The sequence below is a fragment of the Lithobates pipiens genome, unplaced genomic scaffold (assembly GCF_037356315.1).
Source record: "Lithobates pipiens isolate NorthernLeopardFrog02 unplaced genomic scaffold, aLitPip1_a1.2 Scaffold_48, whole genome shotgun sequence".
NCBI classification, from domain to species: Eukaryota; Metazoa; Chordata; class Amphibia; order Anura; family Ranidae; genus Lithobates; species Lithobates pipiens.
In genome coordinates, this window is record NW_027507872.1 from 3,635,889 (window position 1) to 3,658,281 (window position 22,393).

The following is a 22,393-nucleotide window of genomic DNA, read 5'->3' on the forward strand; positions in this document are numbered from 1 at the left end:
ATAGCACTCAAAACTATATCCTGTACTACTTTACCATACCAGTCCTGAAAAGGACTTTTGTGGACCTAATATTAACAGCTAATGATTAAACTGACTTTCCCTGCTGCACACAGTGTCCTGTCCCTCTCTCTACACTGACAAAAGACAGGCTGCTGCAACAATCACTAGCACAGACAGCAGTGCCTCAAACCTATATCCTGAACTACACCTAACACCTATACCATGATACCAGTCCTTAAAAGAACTTTTGTGGACCTAATAGCTAGCGATTTGGGTCACTGCAGTCTCTCCCTGCTCCACACAGCAACCTCTCCCTATAGTGACATACGAAAGAATGTAAAATGGCGGCCGGATCGGGTCTATTTATAAGTTAGGGGGAATGTCCAAGTGTCCATGTGCTGTAATGTCTCAATTGGCTGTCCTGTACCCCATGATGGATGTGTCATCATAGGTCAAAGTTATTTTACACAGTAAACACGTAAGTCCGCTGGGCGAACGGCGGCAATAGTCCGCCGATTAGGCGGACGGCGAACAGCCGAAATTCACCGCGAAACGACCGCCGGGCGAACCGTTCGGCCATCCCTAATCACTGGCCTTTCTCTTCAGTTCACAGTCTAGATGAAAGATGGCCACACATAAGAATATTGTTGTTTTCAGGTTGTATCATTCATGTTGTAGTTGCTAATCCCGGATGAATACAAGTTTATTTTCACACAAGTATCATTTGTTCTTACTTTGAGGGGTTGATACACATAGAAAAAAGGTTTTTATGACACTTTTGTTATGTATCATTAAGCATATAAGTGAAGTAGGTAAACTTAGCCATGTCACACAGAAGATTAGCAAAGGTAGGAGGGGGCGACGTGGGACATGGTTCTTAAATGAGTGCCCAAGGAAATTATGCAAATTAATATATGTTTTGCATTATTTTAGGATCAGAAACCCTGAACGCAATGCTCTAAAAAACATAAGACCCGCCAACGATCATCTTATCCTGACCAGGACGATGGCACCTAACCGGCTGTCACATTCATTAAAGTGATTTTAAACCTTTGGGTTTTTTTTTTTTTAAGTAACAAACATGTCATACTCACCTCCACTGTGCAGCTCGTTTTGCACAGAGTGGCCCCGATCGTCCTCTTCTTGGGTCCTTTTGCGGCTCTCGTGGCTCCTCCTCGCATAAGATAACCCCCTAGGAGAAGCGCTCTCCTGGGGGGTTACCTTGCTGGCGCGCTCCCGAGTCCAGCATTTGCATCCTTGGACACGAATGCTGGACTCGGCCCCACCCCCTGGTGCCTGCGTCTTTTGATTTGATTGACAGCTGCGCTGCTATCTATCTATCCAAATCAAGAACCCATGCAGAGAGGGAGAGCGCATCTTTGCCAAGGGAAATACATGGCTCAGGTAAGTAAAACGGAGGGGGGGGGGGCAGGGGGGCCAGTCACTGCCAGAAGTTTTTTCACCTTAATGCATAGGATGCATTAAAGTGAAAAAACACAGGGGTTTAAAACCCCTTTAAGAATGTGGTCAATACACTCTGAAGGAGTTTTTTACAATTACCATGTGAAAGGACAGGATCCAGGAAATTGGCACATGCGTTTATGCCAGCATAATAGCAGATGCCTTGCCAAGCTCAGGGTGCATTTTTGGCCTGCATACAGTCTGCAGTGGCAGAGAAATTAGATTGCACAGGTTGCCTCACAAGGATTTGGTTGTGCAAACTTTTAATGCCTCGTACACGTGATCGGACTTTCCGACAACAAAACCATGGAATTTTTGTCCGAAGGGCATTGCCTCAAACTTGTCTTGCATACACACGGTCACATAAATGTTGGCCAACAATTTTGTACGTAATGACATACTATGAGCCGATAAAAAGGACATTCACTAGTCATGTGCCACCGTTTGGGCTCCTTCTGCTAATCTTGTGTTAGTAAAAGTTTCATGAGTTTTGATTCGTGCTGTTCATCCTCGTGCTTGTCAGTTTGTTCCTGTTTTTCAGGTGGTGCTTGTCAGCATGTTTCTGTTTTTCTATGTGTGCTTGTCAGTTTGTTTCTGTTTTTTCAGTACATTCTTTTTGGTTCACTTCTGAATTTCAGTGCGTGCTTGTCAAGTAATTTCTGATTTTCAGGTCATGCTTGTCAGGTCCTTTCTGATTTTCAGTGCGTTCTGAACGGCCGTTCGTATTCTAGCCACGTGGTGTTCTCGACAGAGATCATACTACTATTGGGCTTGGAGTTATTGCTTTGACCCAAGTCCGGTCCAGGAACCGGGGGAGTCGGAGTTCTTGAACCAAGAATTGGCTGCTTAATAGTTACCAATTCTCTCATATGCCTTTGCTGAGGGAGCTCCAGGAGAATAATCCTGGTGATTTCAGGAATTATCTCCAGATGACAGACCCCTGCTTTCACCGTCTATTGGCTTTGATGCCCCTCTATATTACTTTTTTCACAATTAAAGTTTATTAAATGCTTACAATTACAAGTAATTAACTTTGACATTTTTTAACATTAATCATGAGAGCAAGATAGAATGATACATATCATAGTTTGTGTATTGAAGAGCAAAATATATAATGAGGAAGAAATTCTTGTCATAGTAGTAGTAGTAGTATTAGTAGTATTATTATTTTATGATAACATTAATCCAGGTTAACCACTTACAGACCGGACCATTTTGCTGGTCAAAGACCAGACCACTTTTTGCGTTTCGGCACTGCGTCGCTTTAACTGACAATTGCGCGGTCATGCGACCTGGCTCCCAAACAAAATTGACTTCCTTTTTTTCCCACAAATAGAGCTTTCTTTGGGGGTTATTTGATCATTATTATTTTTTGCGCTATAAACAAAAATAGAGCGACAATTTTGAAAAAAAACGCATTATTTTTTACTTTTTGTTATAATAAATATCCCACAAAAATATATAAAAAAACATTTTTTTCCCTCAGTTTAGGCCAATACGTATTCTTCTACATATTTTTGGTAAAAAAAATCACAATAAGTGATTATTGATTGGTTTGCGCAAAAGTTATAGCATTTACATATACGGATAGTTTTATGGCATTTTTATTAATAATTTTTTATTATTTTATTTTTTTACTAGTAATGGCGGCGATTAGCGATTTTTATTGTGGCGGACACATCGGACATTTTTGACACATTTTTGGGACCATTGTCATTTATACAGCAATCACTGCTATATAATTGCAGTGATTCCTGTGTAAATGACACTGGCAGTGAAGGGGTTAACCAGTGGGTGGCAGTGTAGGGGTTAAGTGTTCCTAGGGGTGTGTTACTAACTGTGGGGGGGTTGGGCTTTCATTTAGTGAACACTGATCTCTGCTCCAATCACATGGAGCAGAGATCAGCGTCACTAGTTGCTAGGCAGAATGGAGAAATGCTGTTTACATGGCATTTCCTCCATTCAGCCGTCCCGTGAGACGATCGTGGGTATGCCCACGGCGATCGAGTCTGCGGGACCCGCGACCGGACTCACGGGGGTCCCGACCGGCACGCGAGCGTGCCGCCGGCGGTTCGCTCGTGATGGCAGGGCGGCATAGAAGACTGGACGTACCTGTACGCCAATATGCCTGCCCGTGCCATTCTGCCGACGTACATCGGCGTGCGCTGGGCAGGAACCGGTTAAGAGTAACAATGAGATGATTCATATATTCGTGATAGCAAACTTGTCCAAATGTGTGAAGAGCCACCATGGCTGCCAGATCTTATTGAATGCAACATTATGTTCACCTTTCATAGCTGATATCTCTTACATTTTATATATATATATATTGTACTTTGTCCAGCCAATCTCTGACCTATGGTGTGTTGGTGTATTTCCAATATAGCGGGATTAAAGATTTTGCTGCATTTAACAAATGCCTCATAAGAGTTTTCTTATATTTAGTTAGAGGATAAGAGTTGATATGGCAGGCAGCAGCATTTAGGTTTAATTTAGTTATTGTAATATGTTTGATCCAATAAATGATTTTGTTTCAATGGTCATGGATTGGGGGGCATGTCCACCAATGTGCAGAAAAGTACCTGTTTCTGTACCATATCTACAGCATAGATCTGTGGTAGTTGGAAACCACCTCCTGGCTCTTTGTGGTGTCACGTACCATTGTGTTAGGATTTTGTAGGCTGTTTCTTGTAATTTTGTGCTCAGTGAGCATTTATGAGCTAAAATACAGGCCTTTACCCATTGTGCAGCATTCATTTTAATTCCCAGGGTTAGTTCCCACTTTTCTCTGTGTTTGTTACTTTCTTTATTAGGCATCTGGTTTAGCCATGAATATGCGAGAGAAGTTGTTTTTGGGACCTGGGATCTTTTGAAGCATAAGGATTCTAAAGCCGTCATGGATATGCAGTATGAAGCCTTGTGTTTTTTATTTTGCAAAAAATCTTTCAACTGGATGTGAAACCAGAAGCCAGGAAATGAATCACCAAACTCTCCATGTAGAGAATCTAATGATCTGACCCTGTTCCCAAGTAGACAGTGGTATGCGAGTAGTTTATCTCTATTTTTGGGCCTTGGGAGGTTTTCTTTGAATAATCCCGGGATGAAGTCTGGATTGTTAGCCATTGGTGTTATGCCGCGTACACACGATCAAACAATCGGGTGGAAAAATCCGGCAAACTCAAGTCCGCCGGACAATCCCCCCGTGTGTAGCCTCCGGCATACTTTTTTGACCCGAAAGTACGGCGGACTTAGAAAGTAGTTTTGCACTCCGTACGTTTGAAATGAATGGACTTTTCCCGCCTGGAGAAAAGTCCGCTCATTTCGAGCAGGTCTCCAGGTAGGCGGGGCCCGCGAAGGAAATGTCGCTGGTCCCGCCACCTGGTATGGACTTAAAGGGGAACCCCAATGCCAAAAAAATCGGCGTGGGGGGTTCCCCCCAGGTCCACATCAGACCCTTGTCCGAGCACGCTACCCGGCCGGCCAGGAAAGGGGGGACGAGCGAGCGCCCCCCCTCCTGAGCCGTACCAGTCCGCGTGCCCTCAACATGGGGGGTGCCTTGGGGAAGGGGGGGGCCGCGCGGCCCCCCCACCCCAAAGCACCTTGTCCCCATGTTGATGAGGACAAGGGCCTCTTCCCGACAACCCTGGCCGTTGGTTGTTGGAGTCTGTGGGCGGGGGGCTTATCGGAATCCGGGAGTCTCCTTTAATAAGGTGGCCCCTGGATACCGGCCTCTCCACCCTATGTGAAAGAGTATGGGGTACAATTTACCCCTAGCCATTCACCTGTGAAAAAAAATAGTTTTAAAAATAGTTTATTGCACAGCTCCGGGGGTCTTCCATCTTCGGGGGTCTTTGAAGTCGCCGGACTCCTCTGCTATCTTCTGCTAGCTCTTTTGCTAGCGGAGGAGCCCGGCTTTCTTCCTCGCCGCCACCCTTCTTCCGACTTTGGGGGTCTTGTCCCCCTCTTCTGGGGTCTTGTCCCCCTCTTCGGTTCTTCTGCCGGGCCACTGCGCCTTCTTATAGCTCTTTTACAGGCGGTGGCCCGGTCTTCTGTCGCCGCCGCCGCCGCCTTCTGTTCTTCTCTTCTTCTCTTCAGATGTTGACTCGTCGCTCCCTCCGCTCACAATGACGGGGACCAGGCGCGCGGCGACTTATATAGGGACATCACCGGATGATGTCCCCGCCTATTGTCATGTCACAGCCCCAGCATCCTCTGGGACTGTGACACCATAATGGGCGGGGACATCATCCGGTGATGTCCCTATATAAGTCGCCGCACATCGCGTCGGAGCCATTGGGAGCGAAGCATGCGACGAGTCAACATCTGAAGAGAAGAACAAAAGGCCAGAAGGTGGCGGCGACAGAAGACCGGGCCACCGCCTGTAAAAGAGCTATTAGAAGGCGCGGTGGCCCGGCAGAAAAACCGAAGAGGGGGACAAGACCCCAGAAGAGGGGGACAAGACCCCCGAAGTCGGAAGAAGGGCAGCGGCGAGTAAGAAAGCCGGGCTCCTCCGCTAGCAAAAGAGCTAGCAGAAGATAGAGGAGGAGTCCGGCGAGAAGACCCCCCGAAGACGGAAGACCCCCGGAGCTGTGCAATGAACTATTTTTACCCTGTGTTGTGTTTTTTTTTGTACTTTTTTTCACAGGTGAATGGGTAGGGGTACATTGTACCCCATACTCATTCACATAGGGTGGGGGGCCGGTATCCGGGGGCCCCCTTATTAAAGGGGGCTCCCGGATTCCGATAAGCCTCCTGCCCGCAGACCCCGCCAACCAACGGCCAGGGTTGTCGGGAAGAGGCCCTTGTCCTCATCAACTTGGGGACAAGGTGCTTTGGGGTGGGGGGGCCGCGCGGCCCCCCTTCCCCAAGGCACCCCCCATGTTGAGGGCACGCGGCCTGGTACGGCTCAGGAGGGGGGGGGGGGCGCTCGCTCGTCCCCCCCTTTCCTGGCCGGCCGGGTAGCGTGCTCGGACAGGGGTCTAATGTGAACCTGGGGGGAACCCCCACGCCGATTTTTTTTTTTGGCGTTGGGGTTCCCCTTTAAGTCCATACCAGGTGGCAGGGCCAGCGATGTCTCCTTCGCGGGCCCCGCCTACCTGGAGACCCGCTCGAAATGAGCGGACTTATCTCTGCGTGTGTGGGCGAGTCCGTTCATTTCAAAAGTAGGGCGGATAGTACGGCAGACTTAGTACGCCGTATTAGTCCGCTGAAAAAGTGCCGTGTGTGGGCAAGTAGCCCGTTCGGAAAGTCGGACGGACAGTCTGGCGGGAAGTCCGCCAGACTAAGTCCTGTCGCATAGTCCGCTACGTGTGTACGCGGTATATGTGGGCCTAGAATTGATGCTAATTTGTGTGAGTGGGCTATTTTTTTGGAAGACGTTTAGTGTGTTTGCGATCAGAGGATGTTTTGTATTTAGTTTGTAGGCTAGTTTGTATTCTTTTTTATTTACTTGGAAACCAGGGATGTTTTGAAATGTTTTGGATCAGAACCAAGGTCTGGTATTTTTTATATTTGTCCCTGATCAAATCATTAAGTATAATTCATGCCTGCTATGAAGTAATCGCACTGACACCATTTGTCCAGTGTGAAAATTACTTTCTGATCTTTATTTCCCCTTTTGCCGTTTATATAAAACAGGCTGAACATGAAAAAAACAAGCAAGGCGAGATGTATGCAAAACATATTATTGCGACATATTGCTGTATTACTGTAACAAATGTATGTATATATGCTTTCAGCTGATTTAGCAAGTTTAGTAATTAATCATAGCTATACTGGATATTTTAGTAACTTCTTCCTCTTTCGACGAGACGTTAGATGTTGATGTCTGTTTTTGCCACATCAGTGAATTCTCTGGAGAGACACAAATCAACTTTCCCTTCATAACTGTCTCTTCTCATCTTCACATCATTGTAGCATATTTATTGCTCTTATATATATTAATTCCTTATTAGTATATAAGGGGATTTTTACATGTCATATATTTCACAAACCGCACTCTTATTTTATCCTTCCCCTCCTACACCTCCCTTTTCCTTTTTTTTCCCCTTCCCTTAACCCCAATATGATGATAGTGTCAGTATTTTTTCCACTTCTCTATCCCCCTCCCATATAGGTCTTTAAGCTCTTAGTTGTTCTGCATAGCTCCAAGCTTTCTTAGTCTTTCCAACATTTCCATTTTTCTATTAGTGCGTCTCTTTTTTATTTTCATCCCCAATACTTAGGCTTTCCATATTAAATATTTCTTCAACTGCCTCCACCCACTCCCAGATCGTTAGACATTCCACCTCCTGCCATTTCTTAGGTATCAGTTTTTTTGCTGCGTTTAGGAGGTGTGGAATTATTGTCGCTTGATATTATTTTACCCCCCCCCCCCCCCCCCATGCCATGAAAAAGTACTAGCCAAGGATCTGCTTTCACTGTTATTTTAGTTATCTCTTTTGTCTTTTGTAATATCTTGCCACAATATGTTTTAATTTTTGGGCAACTTTACCATAGATGTGTCATCGTTCCTGTATCTTTACAGCCTCTCCAGCACTCTGCTGAGTTTCCCTGTTGGTATTTAGCAATCTTATCCGGGGTATTATACCATCTAGTTAAACATTTATAGTTCATCAGGTTTTACTATCAATCACCGAACTGTGCATTCATTTCAATATTTTACTTATTGTTTCTTTATCTCTCTGTGTTCCTAAATCATTTTCCCATTAATTCTCTTTTTTTTTTCATAAAGGTTTTATTGGAATTTTCAGATTATACAGTAACAGGTGGTTATAAAATAACATAATGTACGTAATACATGTAACAACTGCAGAATACAGAGATATCTTCATTAATAACCGCCATGACTTTCCCTCTAAATTCTCCAATGGGTGGGGGCTACCCCTAGCTGAAATAGTGCTTACGTGAGAAGATATTATGACAAACTCTTATCGTGGCTCTTGGAGGAATAAGTGGCTGTATAGATGAAGCTGTTAGAAGCGAATGTCTGTTAGTGAGGTATGAGTTGTTATGGATAGATCTATTGTATTAGGGGCTGCCACATATGGGTGACAGATGTGGATGTCAAGAATTTAATCGGGAGTATAGTTCAAACGTCGTGTGTCGTCGGTCGGTTCTCAGTTGGTTTGGGATGCCTGTATCTGTAGTGTTATGACTAGTAAGAAGGCAGTGGAAAAGAAGAATTTACCTAGAGGGAATGGGGGTATAGCAAGAGAAAGAGAAAAAGAAAAAAGAAGGGGGGGGGGGATAGGGAAGAGAAGAGTAGGGAAGAGAGTTGGTGGGGATAGGGAAGGGGGTAGGGAGGGTGGATGGGGCAAGGAGGCGTCTCCTCGGTCTCCCCCAAGCTCCAAAAATGTGGACTGATGTAGGAATATGGATATCTGGCATATGGACAGGTTGTACCGGTCTGGACTTCTCTCCCATTTTATATAAAAATGTAGAGTGCCCTTCATTCAGGGTTAGCTATGAGGATCTTATAAGAAGGAGCGAAGTGGGAGATTAGGTAGACACGTTGTGAGCGTCTTCAGCACTGTTACCATTAAATAGCGGCCCATTGGTTAAGTAGCGCGTCCATTTTTCCCAAGTCTGGGCATATTTGTGTGGGGAGTCCCTTGCCGTATGTATGAGCTCCTCCATCTCAGCTATCTTCTCCACTCTGTGGAGCCATTCGCAAATGGAGGGGACGTCAGAGGAACCCCAGTGAGCTGGGATGCACATCTTGGCGGCGTTAAGTAAATGTAAGCTAAGGGATTTTCTTTAATTATGTGCGGGAGTGTGAGTGTGGTTTAAGATCATGCGAGCTGGTGAGTATTCTATGTTGAGGCCCGTGATTGAGGAGGTTATGGCGTGTACTTGGGTCCAGAACTGTTGGATTTTTGGGCTGGTCCTCCAAATATGAAAGAGTGTCCCTACGTTGTTGAGGCACCTCCAGCAATTATTTGAAACTTCACGGTGGAATTTGTTGATAATGTCAGGTGTTCGATACCATCTGTAGAGGGGTTTGAAAGTATTTTCTTGGATATTTAGGGAACCTTCATGAGCAATCAGTAATATTCTTTCCCACTACTCTTCGTGGAAGTGTAATTGGAGGTCCCTTTCCCATGCTTGACAGGCTTTCCCTTCCTTTGGGGAAAGAGGTGAGAAGAGTAATGAATGGGTCGCTGAAAATAAGTGTCTTTGAGGTGATGATTGAGAACATAAAGTCTCAAATGGAGTCAGCTGTCTAGAGAGCGCTTCGTCTCGATTTGTTGCCCTGAGGAAGTGTCGTAGTTGGAAATAAGTCCATTTTCTGTGTTAGTGGGAAGATAAATGTGGTCTAGAAATTCTCCATTTCTGAAGAACTGACGGGCTTGGATATCCTGAGATGGCCGGACATTTTTGAGAAAATCTCTGGACATTCCGGGGATAAAAGCGGGGTTAAGCCGAAGAGGTGTTAGAGGCCCTGGGTTAGAGGAAAGTTTAAATCTCCTAACCGCTTCCCTAAAAATATTTAGCGTTGCACCGATTAGAGGATGTTCTTTTAGTGTTTTAGGGATATGGGGGGGGGCAAGATCCAGGGTGCGGATTTAAGTGGGGTGTTTGAAAATGAGTCCTCTAATATGACCCAGTCTTTATTTGTTTCGTGAGTTGTCCAGTCCACTATTCTAACTAAGTGGCAAGCTAAGGAGTAATATTTAAGGTCAATTCCTCCTTTGTTTTTAGGTTTCTTAAGTTGGGTGTAATTTATTCTAGGACGTTTGCAATTCCAAAGAAATTTAGTGAAAGCGCGTTTAAGATTCAGGAAAAAAGAGGAGGGGATCTGGATGGGGATAGTTTGTTGGAGGTAGAGAACCCGTGGGAGCACGTTCATTTTAAGAATGGCTGCACGGCCGAACCAAGAAAAGTGAGGTCTATCCCAGTTGCATAAATCTTCAGCTATGGTACGGGATAAAGGAAGAAAATTAGCTGAAAATAGATCTTGGAGTTTCGAGGGCAGTTGTATTCCTAGGTAGGTTATGGCATCCGGTTTCCAGGTAAACGGGAAGTAATTCTGACATTGTGTGACTAAATCTTTTGGTAGGGATACGTTAAGAGCATTTGATTTTGAGAAGTTTATCTTCAAGTTAGAAATTCGGCCGAAGAATTCAAAGTCTTTGAGCAAATTTGGAATTGAGGTCAAGGGTCACTTAAAAATAACAGAATGTCATCTGCAAAGGCCGCTAGCTTAAGGGTGTGTCCAGGCACTGGCACACCCTTAATATCTGTGTTACTTTGGAGCCGTCTCAGGAGGGGTTCAAGTGTTAAGATAAATAAAATGGGGGAAAGAGGGCAGCCTTGTCTGGTCCCGTTTCGGATGGGGAAGGCATTTGACAGGTGGCCGTTGACTCGTATTCTTGCCGTTGGAATAGTATAAAGAGACATAATAAGATTAAGCATCCTGTCTGGTAAGCCTAGGTTGACGAAGTACCGCCCTCAGGTAGTCCCAAGCCAACCTGTCAAATGCCTTCTCCGCATCCAAAGACAGGAAAAAGCCTTTGTATTTTTGGGATGATAGCCAGTGGTGGAGATTGATGGCCTTAATAGTATTATCCCTGGCTATCCTGCCAGGGACAAATCCTACTTGATAGTTTCCTATAAGAGAAGGCAGGAGGAGGAGGAGACGGTTAGCTAAGATTTTGGCAAATAATTTTGCGTCGAGGTTCAGTAATGAAATTGGCCGGTAACTAGTGACTGAGGATGCGTCTTTCCCAGGCCTAGGAATCACAGTAATGTGTGCTTCTAGCAGCCTGTGGAAAGGGGTAGGTATCTCGTTTAGGGAGTTAAATGCTCTAAGGAAGGGTGTTGATAAGGAGTCAGCAAAAATTTTATCGTAGGGAGCTGAGAAGCCATCTGGGCCCTGGCTCTTACCAGTTTTTAGTTGTTTTATGGCCTGTTTGAGTTCTGTCTCTGTAATAGGGTTATCCAAGTCTTGGGATACTTCCCCGGGTATCGCACAGGGATTATATTTTGTAAGAAATTGGGAAATTTCGATGCTCTCCGACTTTGGGATTTAGAGGATTCTGGATGACTGGGTAAATTATATAAGTCCTTATAGTAACGTTCAAATTGGGCTGCTATATCTTCCGAGGAGGTGTATGTTTTACCCTTCACATCTTTTATCATGTGAATGTTCGTGGCAGCTCTTTTCAAAAGAATGGCACGAGCAAGTAAACTACCACATTTGTTGCTTTGCGTGAGAACGAATTTACGACGTGTCTTGCGACCCAATAGCTCCAAAAGCCTCTGTCTCGCATTAGATAGTTCCTCTAGGGTGCCCTGAGCTAGGGATCATTTGTGGGTTTGTTCTAATCGTTTGATTTTAAGAATTAATTCTGACATTATGGCTTGGTTTTCTCTCTTCTTGAGGGCTGCTAGTTGCAAGAACTGTCCTCTAATAGTGCATTTATGACCCTCCCAGATAGATAAGGGCGAGGCAAGCGGGTTATTGTTCTCTAAAAAGTATTGATGGAGGCTGGATTTTATCATGTTAATGTCAGTTTCTGATGTGAGAAGTGATGCGGATAATCGCCACGTTTTTGTTGTCTGTTTCTGAGTTGGGAGTGTGAGGTGTATCGAAATCGGGTGGTGGTCAGCAATGAGAAGGGGTTCAATAGTGGCAAATTTGAGGAAGGGAAGGTCTCTCTGGGAAAGAAATAGGTAATCAAGCCTGGAGTATCTGTTGTGTGGGTGGGAGAAGAAGGTGTAATCTTTGGTGTCTGGGTGTAAAGTACGCCATGTGTCATGTAGGGAAAGACTTTGCAGTTGGGACCTAATCTGTCTCAGGGTCCTATAGGGAAGGGAAGATGTACCTGATAAAGAATCTAAGAGAAGTTGAAATGGCATGTTAAAGTCTCCTCTGAGAATGATCAATCCTATTTGAAAATTCGTCAAGCTGTCGATAACCGAGCGGAAGAAGCTTAGTTGAGCGGAATGTATATATTTGCAAGTGTGGCTGGGCGATTATGTAAATGCCCCTTTAAGAAAATGAAGCGTCCTTCCGGATCAATTAGCGAGCCTTTCATTTGCCAGTGAATATTTTTTTGAAAATAGGATCGAAACTCCCTTAGTTTTAGCTAGAGGATTTGTAGCGTGGTATGCTGTGGGGAATTTGGGATTGGGGATGTTTTTAGTACAGAAGTGAGTTTCTTGTAAAAAGATGATGTCTGCTTTCATCTTAGACATCAAGTATAAAACTTGACTCAGTTTTTCAGGTATATTAAGACCCTTAACATTTTGGGAGATTATTTTAAGAGTATTTGGCTCTAAATGTGGGCTTGGAGTAGCCATGTTTACCACCAATGGCACAGGAATCACTAGTGATTAGATGTGCGTAGGTTATTCCCTGTGGTAATATAGCGAGGGTAAATTGGTAATGAGTTGGGATCAAGCCAGACTAGAAGCACTCCAAGCGTAATGCGATGGGTAGGTTATGGGGGAGACACAAGAGACTAATGAAGTGGAAGTAGGAGCTAAATCGAAAGGTGGGGGGGTGAAGAGAGGGTGGGTATAGTGAGGAAAAAAGGTGAGGGACAGGTGGGAGAGAGAGGAAATAGTAGGGGGAGAACTGTAGAAACTGAGGAGTTGTGTAGCACAGCTACCTTATCCTGAAGAGGGTCCTCAGGTCCGGGACAGGTCAGCGGTCGAGGTGGTCTACCGCTGAGTGAAAGCGTGTGAGGTAGTCCGGGTCAAGTTCTTATGAGTGTCGGTCCTGCGGGAATCCTTGGGTGGTTATATGTGAGCGAATAGGAGCCTACTACATGGAATAAAGCATAGGGAGAGAATTAAGTTATATCTCACAATGGTCTCAATACATTACAGGAAAAAGGGGTGTACAGAGGAGAGGAAATTACAATCAGCAATGATGGTTTAGAATGAGGCCCTCATGTAACAAGAAAGAGTAACATCTTTGTTGTCTATAAAGATCAACCTTTCCCACCCCCCTCCCCCATTCGTAGTTTGCTATATATAACCATGGTTGTTAAACATAAACCTTAAAGTAGAGCAGTAAGAAAAAACAATAAACAAAATAGAGAAAAAGAAAACTGGTAATATCTGGGTAACGGTGGGTGTATGGCCCTTCAGATGTATTGACTTGTTCAGGGAGCGTTTATGTAGCTCAACTTGACAAAAATGATGTTCTATAATGATATACTCAGGTAACCTTATGGGGAAGTGTCTATAGACCTCCCGTAGTAACACAAACATTCCCATACGAGCATCTGAGCATTATAAAGGGGTCTCGAGAGACCAAAGTATGGGGTAGCAGGGTAGGGAAGGAAGGTGGGGGAGGGGAAACAGAGGGGGTGTGTGTATACAAGCTCTCAGATGCGTGTACGAGGGTATACTAATCTGTTACGAAAGGGGGTACAGTGGGGGTCATTGTGGCAGGCTTCTGAGTAGGAAAGACTGCTCCTGATCTAAAGTCTGATGGTGAGGATTCTCCAATCCCATGTAGCACAAATGGAGGGTCCAAGAAGATTTGAGTCTATTTATGTCGTGGTCCCATGGGATGCTTCTGATAATAGGGACAGTCTCTGAAGGGTCCTAGACAGACTTATCCGGGAAGAGAAAAAAAAAAGGGGGGAGGGGCTTAATCCCCTACATTTAAAAAGAAAAACAAAAAAGTGATGTGAGAACAGATTAATGATATACACAGGGCAAGCAAATAGAAATTGCCTGGTTATCTGGTTTAGGAGCGAGAACGGATAGGCTCCTGATTACTTCAGATAAGTCTATGAGCAGTCTGGTCTGGCTTGTCTATGAGCGGGTGAAGCTGTGGGGCTGGCGAACACTCTGTCACCTGGACTTCTTTGAGGAGGTGGGTTCGGTGATGATGATCTGCGTCTCCTTATGTGGAAGTCATCTCTTTCTGGGATGGTATCCATGGAGTTGGTTCTCTGGAGTGTGTTGGCACGAAATGCCTTGTACCAATCCGGGAGGTCCACTAGGGGTATTGGCAAGGTGCCGCAGAAACCTCTCAGGTCCTCTGGTAATCTTAAGTAGGCCGTGCGACCAGCTGCAGAGGCTGTGAGGCCAAAGGGGAACCTCCACCTGTATTGAATGTCTTTACGGCGTAGAATTTCAAGCAAGGGGCTCAAATCTCTCCTGTTTTGCAATGTTATAGGAGAAAGGTCTTGGTAGATCTTTATCTCAGCACCCTGATAGTGCAAATTGCGACGGTCTCTGGCACTTTTTAAGATGTCCTCTTTAATTTTGAAGTTTACCAGACAACAGATAACATCCCTGGGAGGGTCAGTGTCTCTGCTTCTAGGTTTCAGAGCCCTGTGTAGCCTCTCATATTCAATGGGCGATTCTGGTGGTCTGCCAAGCAGATCATTAAAGATCTGTATAGTAGCCTGGGCTAAATGTGTTTGTTCAACACTTTCTGGTATTCCTCTCACCCGAACATTGTGTCGGCGACCTCTGTTGTCCAGGTCTTCCATGTATCTGTTAACCTCTCTCATCTGTTTGTTAAACCTCTAGCAGCAGCTTCCTCCACTTCAGCAACCCGCATATGCATTGCATGGATATCTCTCCTAAGCTCCGTGATTACTGCTGTTAAGGAGCTTTTGATATCTGTTGCGACTGACCTGAGATCTGACATTGTGAGGGCACGGGAGTTAGGCGGGCTATCCGACCTCGGCGGGGTCTCGTTCGCCAGGGCGCTTCAGTCGGGAGAGTGCAGATCTGTGTAGGCTGCAAGTGAAGCCTCGGCCTCTCGTGATCGGGACCGGAATATTTCCGGGATATTGCGTCCGTTGCGGCTCTCAAATCCCCTTGGGGATCGAGAGCGGGATTGGAATCCGTGCCCTTTGGATTTCCCGATGGTTGGTGGCGTGTTGGCTCCTGAGGTGAGCATTGTAAGGGCTCCCGCGGACAGAGCTAGGGAATTAAGCGGCCATTTCGTCCCGGCTGCAAGCCACACACCCCCATTTTTTAACATTGGCGGGACCCCCAGCTCGTCGACCGACATCAAAAGCCTATACATCCTGGAAACGATTCCTTTAGAATTGTCTGTTGTACAGAGTCGCGCCAACATAGTCAACTCGTCTTGAGATCTTATTGGTTGAGGCAAACTTCCGATGAAGAAGGCCAGCTGGATATACCACCATTCATTAACTAACATTAATCCCTTGTGTTCCAAGTCTCTATATAATATAAGTTTCCCCTCTTTAACAATATCTTTTATTTGTATTTTATCTTTTTTCATCAAATTCCCTCCTATTACCCCACTTCCTGGTGGCAAATATTCATTTTCCTTCAGTGCTATGAGCGGTGAGTTATAGTGACGAATTAATTTTTTATATACCCCATCCCAAATCTTAAGTGCAATCTGTGTCAATTCATTTGTATTCGGATTTAGTGTCCTATATTTTGGAGGGTTCCACACTATCTTACTAAGTTGTGCCTTACTATATGTGCATTCTAAATTCACACACCTTTTTTCCCTTTCTTTCTCCTCTACCCATTCGACAAATTCTAGATAGCACTATCGCCTTATAATATTTTTGAATGTCAGAAACTGCTGATCCCCCTAGTTTTTTTTTCCTGTTTCAATATTGAAAAAGAAATCCTTGTTTTTTTGTGATTCCACATAACATCTATCAATAGGAATTTCAGCTTTAAAAAGTAACAAGCAGGTAATTCGATCGGCATCATAGATGTTGATGTCATGTCTGTCTTGTGTGCACTTCTTGGAAAAGTGGCACAGTCTTTTTATAATTCTTTGCGGTTCGGCTTCAAGACAAGGGGAGTTATCTGAAGTAGAGTTAAGGTTTTAGTAAGCTTATACAGTGATATTACATATTGAAATAGGCATTTTAGCATGCTACCTAATACCTTATATGACAATTTAATGTGATACCTTAGTCACATACATTACAGTTCCCCCCTTAAAATGTCTATTCTAAATATGTCCCTTGCACTAAATCCTACTCCACCTGGCCCATTCCGTCAGCAACTTTTTTCAGACTGCATATAGAAAAAGGCAGCAACTAACTCACTACCCCCCTTGATGCAGCCTGGAGAAGGGCAGTCAGGTGCTGTCTGTCCCTATAACCCTTTTGGTGTTACATATTGGGGGAGGGAATGTCTGTAATGGAGTGCATTTCATAATCTTCATCTGGTATTTCCTGGTTCACAAATGTGGGAGTGGCTTGGTCAACAGCTTTTTCTACACACTTTAAGACAGGGGAGAATACAGCAGACCACGACAGCCAAAGTCACTAAAATTATCAGAATGGTTATTCCTATCTGTGTTAATAACCCTTGCCACCCATCTTTGATCCTGGTGAAGTATTGATCCCAGGGGTTGGTGAGCCCTGAATTATTTTTTAATTCCTTAGACAGATCCTCAAGTTTGCTAATGGCCAAGGTCACTTTACCATTTGGGCCAGTGTTATCTGGGATATAAGTACAGCATGCACTTGTTTCAGGTAACATTTTACACATACCCCCCCCTTTCAGCTAGGACCATATCTAAGGCCATACGGTTTTGGAAGGTCATATGTGAATCGGCTTCTAGTTGTTCAGCTAAACTTTGGAGGGCATCTCTAGTGTATTGACAAACCTTTGTTGTTTGTAGTAGATATAATTTATCCAGTCTACATTCTTGTATACGGTGATGATAGCGATTAGAGACTCGAATCCCGCGGCGACTTGGTCTCTTCCTTTGAACTCATCTGGGACTCCTCTAGGGACCCCTATGGCATCTATGTACACATGAGGGTCAAAGCTTCCTGCTGGGGCATTCCTATGCCTTCTTTTAGGCCTGGGTGCGTTATTCGTGTCTGGCTCTATCTGTATAGGGGCCTCTGAGAAAATATGCAGAGGCATTATGGCCTTGGCCAGTGCACATTCTCCTGTCCACTGTTCCGTCAACCTGCTTCTGATTTTCATGTCTCCGCAGATCCTGTACACATCTCCCAAAAACTGGACTTGATTTTGCTCTAGATCTGCAGAGGCCTCACTATAAGATTCACAGTAACCCTTAGTGAAATTCCCAAGAGATTTCCCCACCCCCTGGTACCGTCCATAGCTTGTGTAATTGCCAGGATATATGGTGATACCTTCTCCTGGCTTGGGGGTCTTGGCGACTATGGGATATTCCTCCTTCCAATGTTCACACAGGGAGTGGTTAGTGGTTGTATTGGTGAGCAGGCTAAGGAAACATGTCTCATATTCTGGGAGTATGTTCAGGGGTACTGTTCCCAAATGAGGCCTAGCCCCCCCCCCCCCCCCACATACATAACAATTGGTTTTGTTCTGTTTCCCTGCACTGCACCTCAGCCACTCTAGCCACAGGTTGGCATCTGAAAACACGGTTTCTGCAGCCATAGTTTCCTCAAAGGTAGGATCTGCTATGGCCACCATGTCCTTTTTAATGTCTGTATATGGGGCCTCGGGGGGTTGGAGCTGGATGTAGATTGGGGAGCTCCCCACTCCGGGTTATTGAACATATCTTTCAGTTGGAAAGATTTGCTAAGACCGGAATACACACTTCCCCACCATAGGCCCAGAACATAGGTCCCACTGTCTCCTGGGCTAGGATTCTCAATGGTCAGCCTGAACTCCTTGGTGAAATACTGATCTGTGTGCTTGTTGATTGTCATTCTACCTAAAAGTAACCTCCCATTCTTATCCGTTTTTATTTTGGGCACTTTCAGGTTTGTACCCCCAATGTTCCAACCCACTGCTCCCCAGGAATCACAGTTGTTACCCCAATAGGTCACAGATCTGGTACATAGTACCTGGAAGTATCTGTTCGTAAGAGGATATAAAAGTGGCAACATGTGTATTGGATGAGTTATACCAGAATTGGGTCATACCATCTTTTTTTTGATGGCTACCTCTTGTGCCTGAGCAATAATCACAATGAAAAGTATATATAGAATCATTTGGTCCCCTTGGCCTCTTCCTCAGGTACAGGGACTTTCTCGCAGTGGGAGGTGTGTATCCACAAGCTTCTTCCGGCCACTTTGACTGATGGGGTGGTTATTAGGGGAACCTGGAAAGGACCATCTTATCTGGGTTCAAGGGTGTGTTTTCTCACAAACTTCTTCACCAGCACCAAGTCACCAGAGACTAACTTGTGTGACCCTGCATCTAGCTCTCTGGAATGAAGAAAACACTTGGGAAGGGATGCGGATTAATTCTCGAGATAAAGCAGTTACATAATCAGTCAATACATCAGATTGGAGCTGTAATTGCTGTGGAAAGTAACAACCCAGTCTGGGGGCTGAACCAAACAGTATCTCATAGGGTGACAAGCCATGGTTTCCCCTTGGAGTGTATCTAACACTAAATAAGGCTATGGGCAGGCTATCTGGCCAGCTCGTTCCCATTTCCTGAGACATTTTTAGCATTCTAGAGTTTATTGTACCGTTTAGCCTTTCCACCTTCCCACTGCTCTGAGGATGGTATGGGGTATGGGGTGTGGAAGGCTAGTGTGACCCCTAAGGCTAATGCGTACTCGTATTGACCGTTTTTTTGGCATTTGGATGTGGTCAATCTGTATCCTTTGAAAGGGGTACTGGGCTTTTGCCAGATGCTTCAAAGGTACCTTTTCCTGTCTTCCTGGGTTACATTTAGCACAGATGGTGCATGACTTGCAAAAGTTGTTGGTGAGTGGAGTAATCCCCGGAGCTAAGTAGTATTTGTTGATTAGGGCGTTCATCAAAGTTTTTGATAGATGAGAGGCACCATCAACTGCTTCTTGTTGCTCCTTGAGATAGGTCCTACTCACAGGAGGGTTTTGTAGAGTCATGGTGGTCTGTACAGTTTCCTCAGGGGTGTCCACTTTATCATCCAGGATGGGTGCATTCACTCTGCTGACCACTTCTAGCATTCCCTTTGCAGCTTGTTTTGCAGCGGTATCTGCCAGGTGATTGCCTCGTGCTTCTCGAGAATTCTGCTTGCCGTGCGCCTTTACCTTAAGTATAGCCACTTGTGCTGGTAGGAGTAGGGCATCCATTAAGTCCTTGATAGCTGTACTGTGTTTTGCAGGTGTACCTGCTGCTGTTAGGAACCCTCTGGTTTTCCAAATGACCCCAAAATTGCAGGCAATGCCGAGGGCGTATCTTGAGTCTGTATGGATATTAGCTCTTTTTCCTTCTGCCAACTTACATGCCATTGTTAGGGCCCGTAGTTCTGCTTCCTGGGCAGACATGGAGGAAGGTAATGCTGAAGCCTCAAGAACTGTATCTTCAGTGGTGGCTGCATATCCTGTGTGGTACCATCCAGCGCTGTCTGCATACCTGGAACCATCCACAAAGATTGTCAAGTCAGGATTCTCAAGGGCCATTTCACTAACTGTCGGTAGGTGTGAAGTCTCTATCTTCAATACTTTAAAGCAGTCATGAGCGGCAAGGTGGGGATCATTCTCCAAAGAGGTTCCCCCCTCAAGAAGTGGAAGTAGAGTGGATGGGTTAAGGGTATCGCATCCGAGCAGAGTGATGTTATCGGGGAGAAGCAAGGCACACTGGAGTCTGAGGTGTCTTGCTGAAGACAGGTGTTTGGGCTGTACTTGGTTTAGTGTGGCAGTTATGTCATGAGGGGCAAGGAGGATTAAAGGATGGCCCAACACCAGGTCAGCGGTTTTGTCCAAAAGGGCTTGGGCTGCAAAGACGGCTCTAAGACAGGAGGGTCCCCCCCTGGCTACTGGGTCCAATTGGCAAGAGTAATAACTGATGGGTCTGAGCCTGTTGTCATGGGCCTGAGCCAAAACTCCTGTGGCATGTCCTTGTCTCTCTGAGACAAACAGTTTGAAAGTCTTTTCATAGTCTGGGAGGCCCAAAGCAGGGGCAGTGGAGAAGATCTCCTTCAGAACTTCAAAATTGTCCACAGCTTCCGGGGAAAGTGAGAAGGGATGGGATTTCAGGATGTCAAAGAGGTTGCATCAAGAGGGAGGCCCCCAGGATCCAAGAGCGGCAATAGGAGATTAATCCTAGGAAAGCATGTAGGAGCTTTTGACCTTGAGGCAAGGTGATGGCTTTGATTGCAGCAACTCTTTCTTCGTGAGATGTCGAGTGCCCTGGGAGATGAAGTGGCCTAGGAAAACCACCTTCTCTTTGCACCACTGGACCTTTTGCTTTGAGACCTTGCGTCCTTGCTTGCACCACTGGACCTTTTGCTCTGAGGCCTTGCATCCTTGCTCAGCTACGTGATGGAGGAGGCTTTCAGTGATAAGTCGACACCTCTTGGCAATCTGCTCCTGGTGCTTCTCCTTTGCTTCCTTTGTTCTCTTAGCAAGGAACTTGGCATACTCTGATGCTTCCTCCTTATTCTTCTGAGTGCACTGCTTCTTCAGGGCAATACGTCTGCGAGTGTTGAAGAACTCTAGGTGTCACGAGGGGTACAAGACGCTGGATCTTGTGAGCCTCAGTCCTGGTCTTCTTACAGGTTGAAGAGCTTGCAGACTCTGCTTGCCCTTTTAGGCTTCAAACGACGTGGAACAGTGTTGTCTGTGAGGCCAGGGATGTCCTTCTCACCTTTCCTGACAATTGCCAAGTTCAACACACTCAAGTTGGCATTTACAATACAGCCATTCAAAGACTTGCATTTGTGCTCACCAGTCCTCCTGGGACAGTAACAGGAGTGACCTTTACTCAATAGCAAATGAACACGGCCGTGGGTTAGAACTCCCTGTTTCATGGGGAAACCTTGCTTATCGTTGCCTCCGCTGATGCGCACAACATATCCCATCCATTCCTCACTCAAGGGATCAGCTGAAACTTCTGTGGCCATGCGTTTCTCATAAAAAGTATGCAGCTTGTGTTCATTGTCAACTTTAATCAGCTTCTGGCAGCCAGTGGCTGGGAAAGAGATATTAAGCTTCATGTCTGCACAGCCTATCTCAGGTTCCTCACCAGAAAGAGGAGAGAGGAAGTAGGTAAGAGACTTTCAGAGATGTCACCACGTTGGAGGGTATCTGCACAAAGCAGGAGGTCATCTACATACTGAAGGAGTACAATGTCTGGGTGTATTTTCATCCAGGTGTCCAGGATGAGGGCCATTGCCTTGGATTGTATTGGGAAGGAGAGTTCTGGGCACCTTGTGGCATAACAGTCCAGGTGTAGCAAGCAGGTGACACAGGCTTGCCTGAATCCTAGTGGAGAACATACATGTGATCTGGAGAAGGGCAGCGTGGTGTGCAAGGTGGGCAGTCATGTCCCTGGTACTGAGCGCTTTCATGTGGGTCATGGTTGGGGGCCTAGTTGCTTGTGGGCAGACTTCCGGGTCTTCAGCTCTGGCGTTCCCTTCTGGAGTGCAGTTGTAACAAACACGCAGCGTTAGTGCAAGTGGGAGCGAATACGGTGTGTCAGAGTGCATCATGAGAGGAGCTACCTTTTTACTGTTCTGTGCAGATTCTAGGCCCTTTGCTACTAATAACAACCTCTCAAGATCCATTACTCTGGGCGTGATAGGAGCGGACCCTTTTGTATTGACTCTTTAAGACCTAAGACAAATATGGCGTGTTTGTATACTTTGTTCAACATGCTAATACCCAAATCAGTAAACATTTGTGTGATTCTAGTGCAGTGATTCTCAACCAGGGTTCTGTGGAACCCTAGGGTTCCTCCAAAGGTTAAGAAAAAAGAAGAGAACTGCGCAATCCCCAATATTTCTATTAGGATTTAAACCAATCTACCTTAAACAGGTGTATCTTGTGATCTATAACTCTAACACACCAAACTTATAACTAAATAAACCATAAAACATTACTTATAATTGTATACAGTGAATATGTATGCTCCCTCATAGGCTATGAACCAAAAAGGAAAAAAATGTGCAATTCAAAGAAAAAAAGGCATATAAAGTAAACTCAAACGGTTCTAAAACTATATGTGATAACATAAAGTCCATAAACAGTCCAACTGGAGAGACACCCTGTGTGGAAGGGATCTTATTCAAT

The 22,393-nt window shown here is 45.2% G+C and overlaps 1 protein-coding gene and 1 pseudogene across 1 annotated transcript in view; one reads left to right on the plus strand and one right to left on the minus strand.

Annotated features, from left to right (window-relative positions):
* LIN7B (lin-7 cell polarity scaffold B) overlaps positions 1–22,393 on the plus strand; it is a 1,167,120-nt gene that overhangs the window by 376,917 nt on the left and 767,810 nt on the right. The gene's annotated exons all lie outside the window — the stretch shown is intronic.
* On the minus strand, positions 20,426–21,334 carry LOC143957021 (small ribosomal subunit protein eS6 pseudogene; annotated as a pseudogene).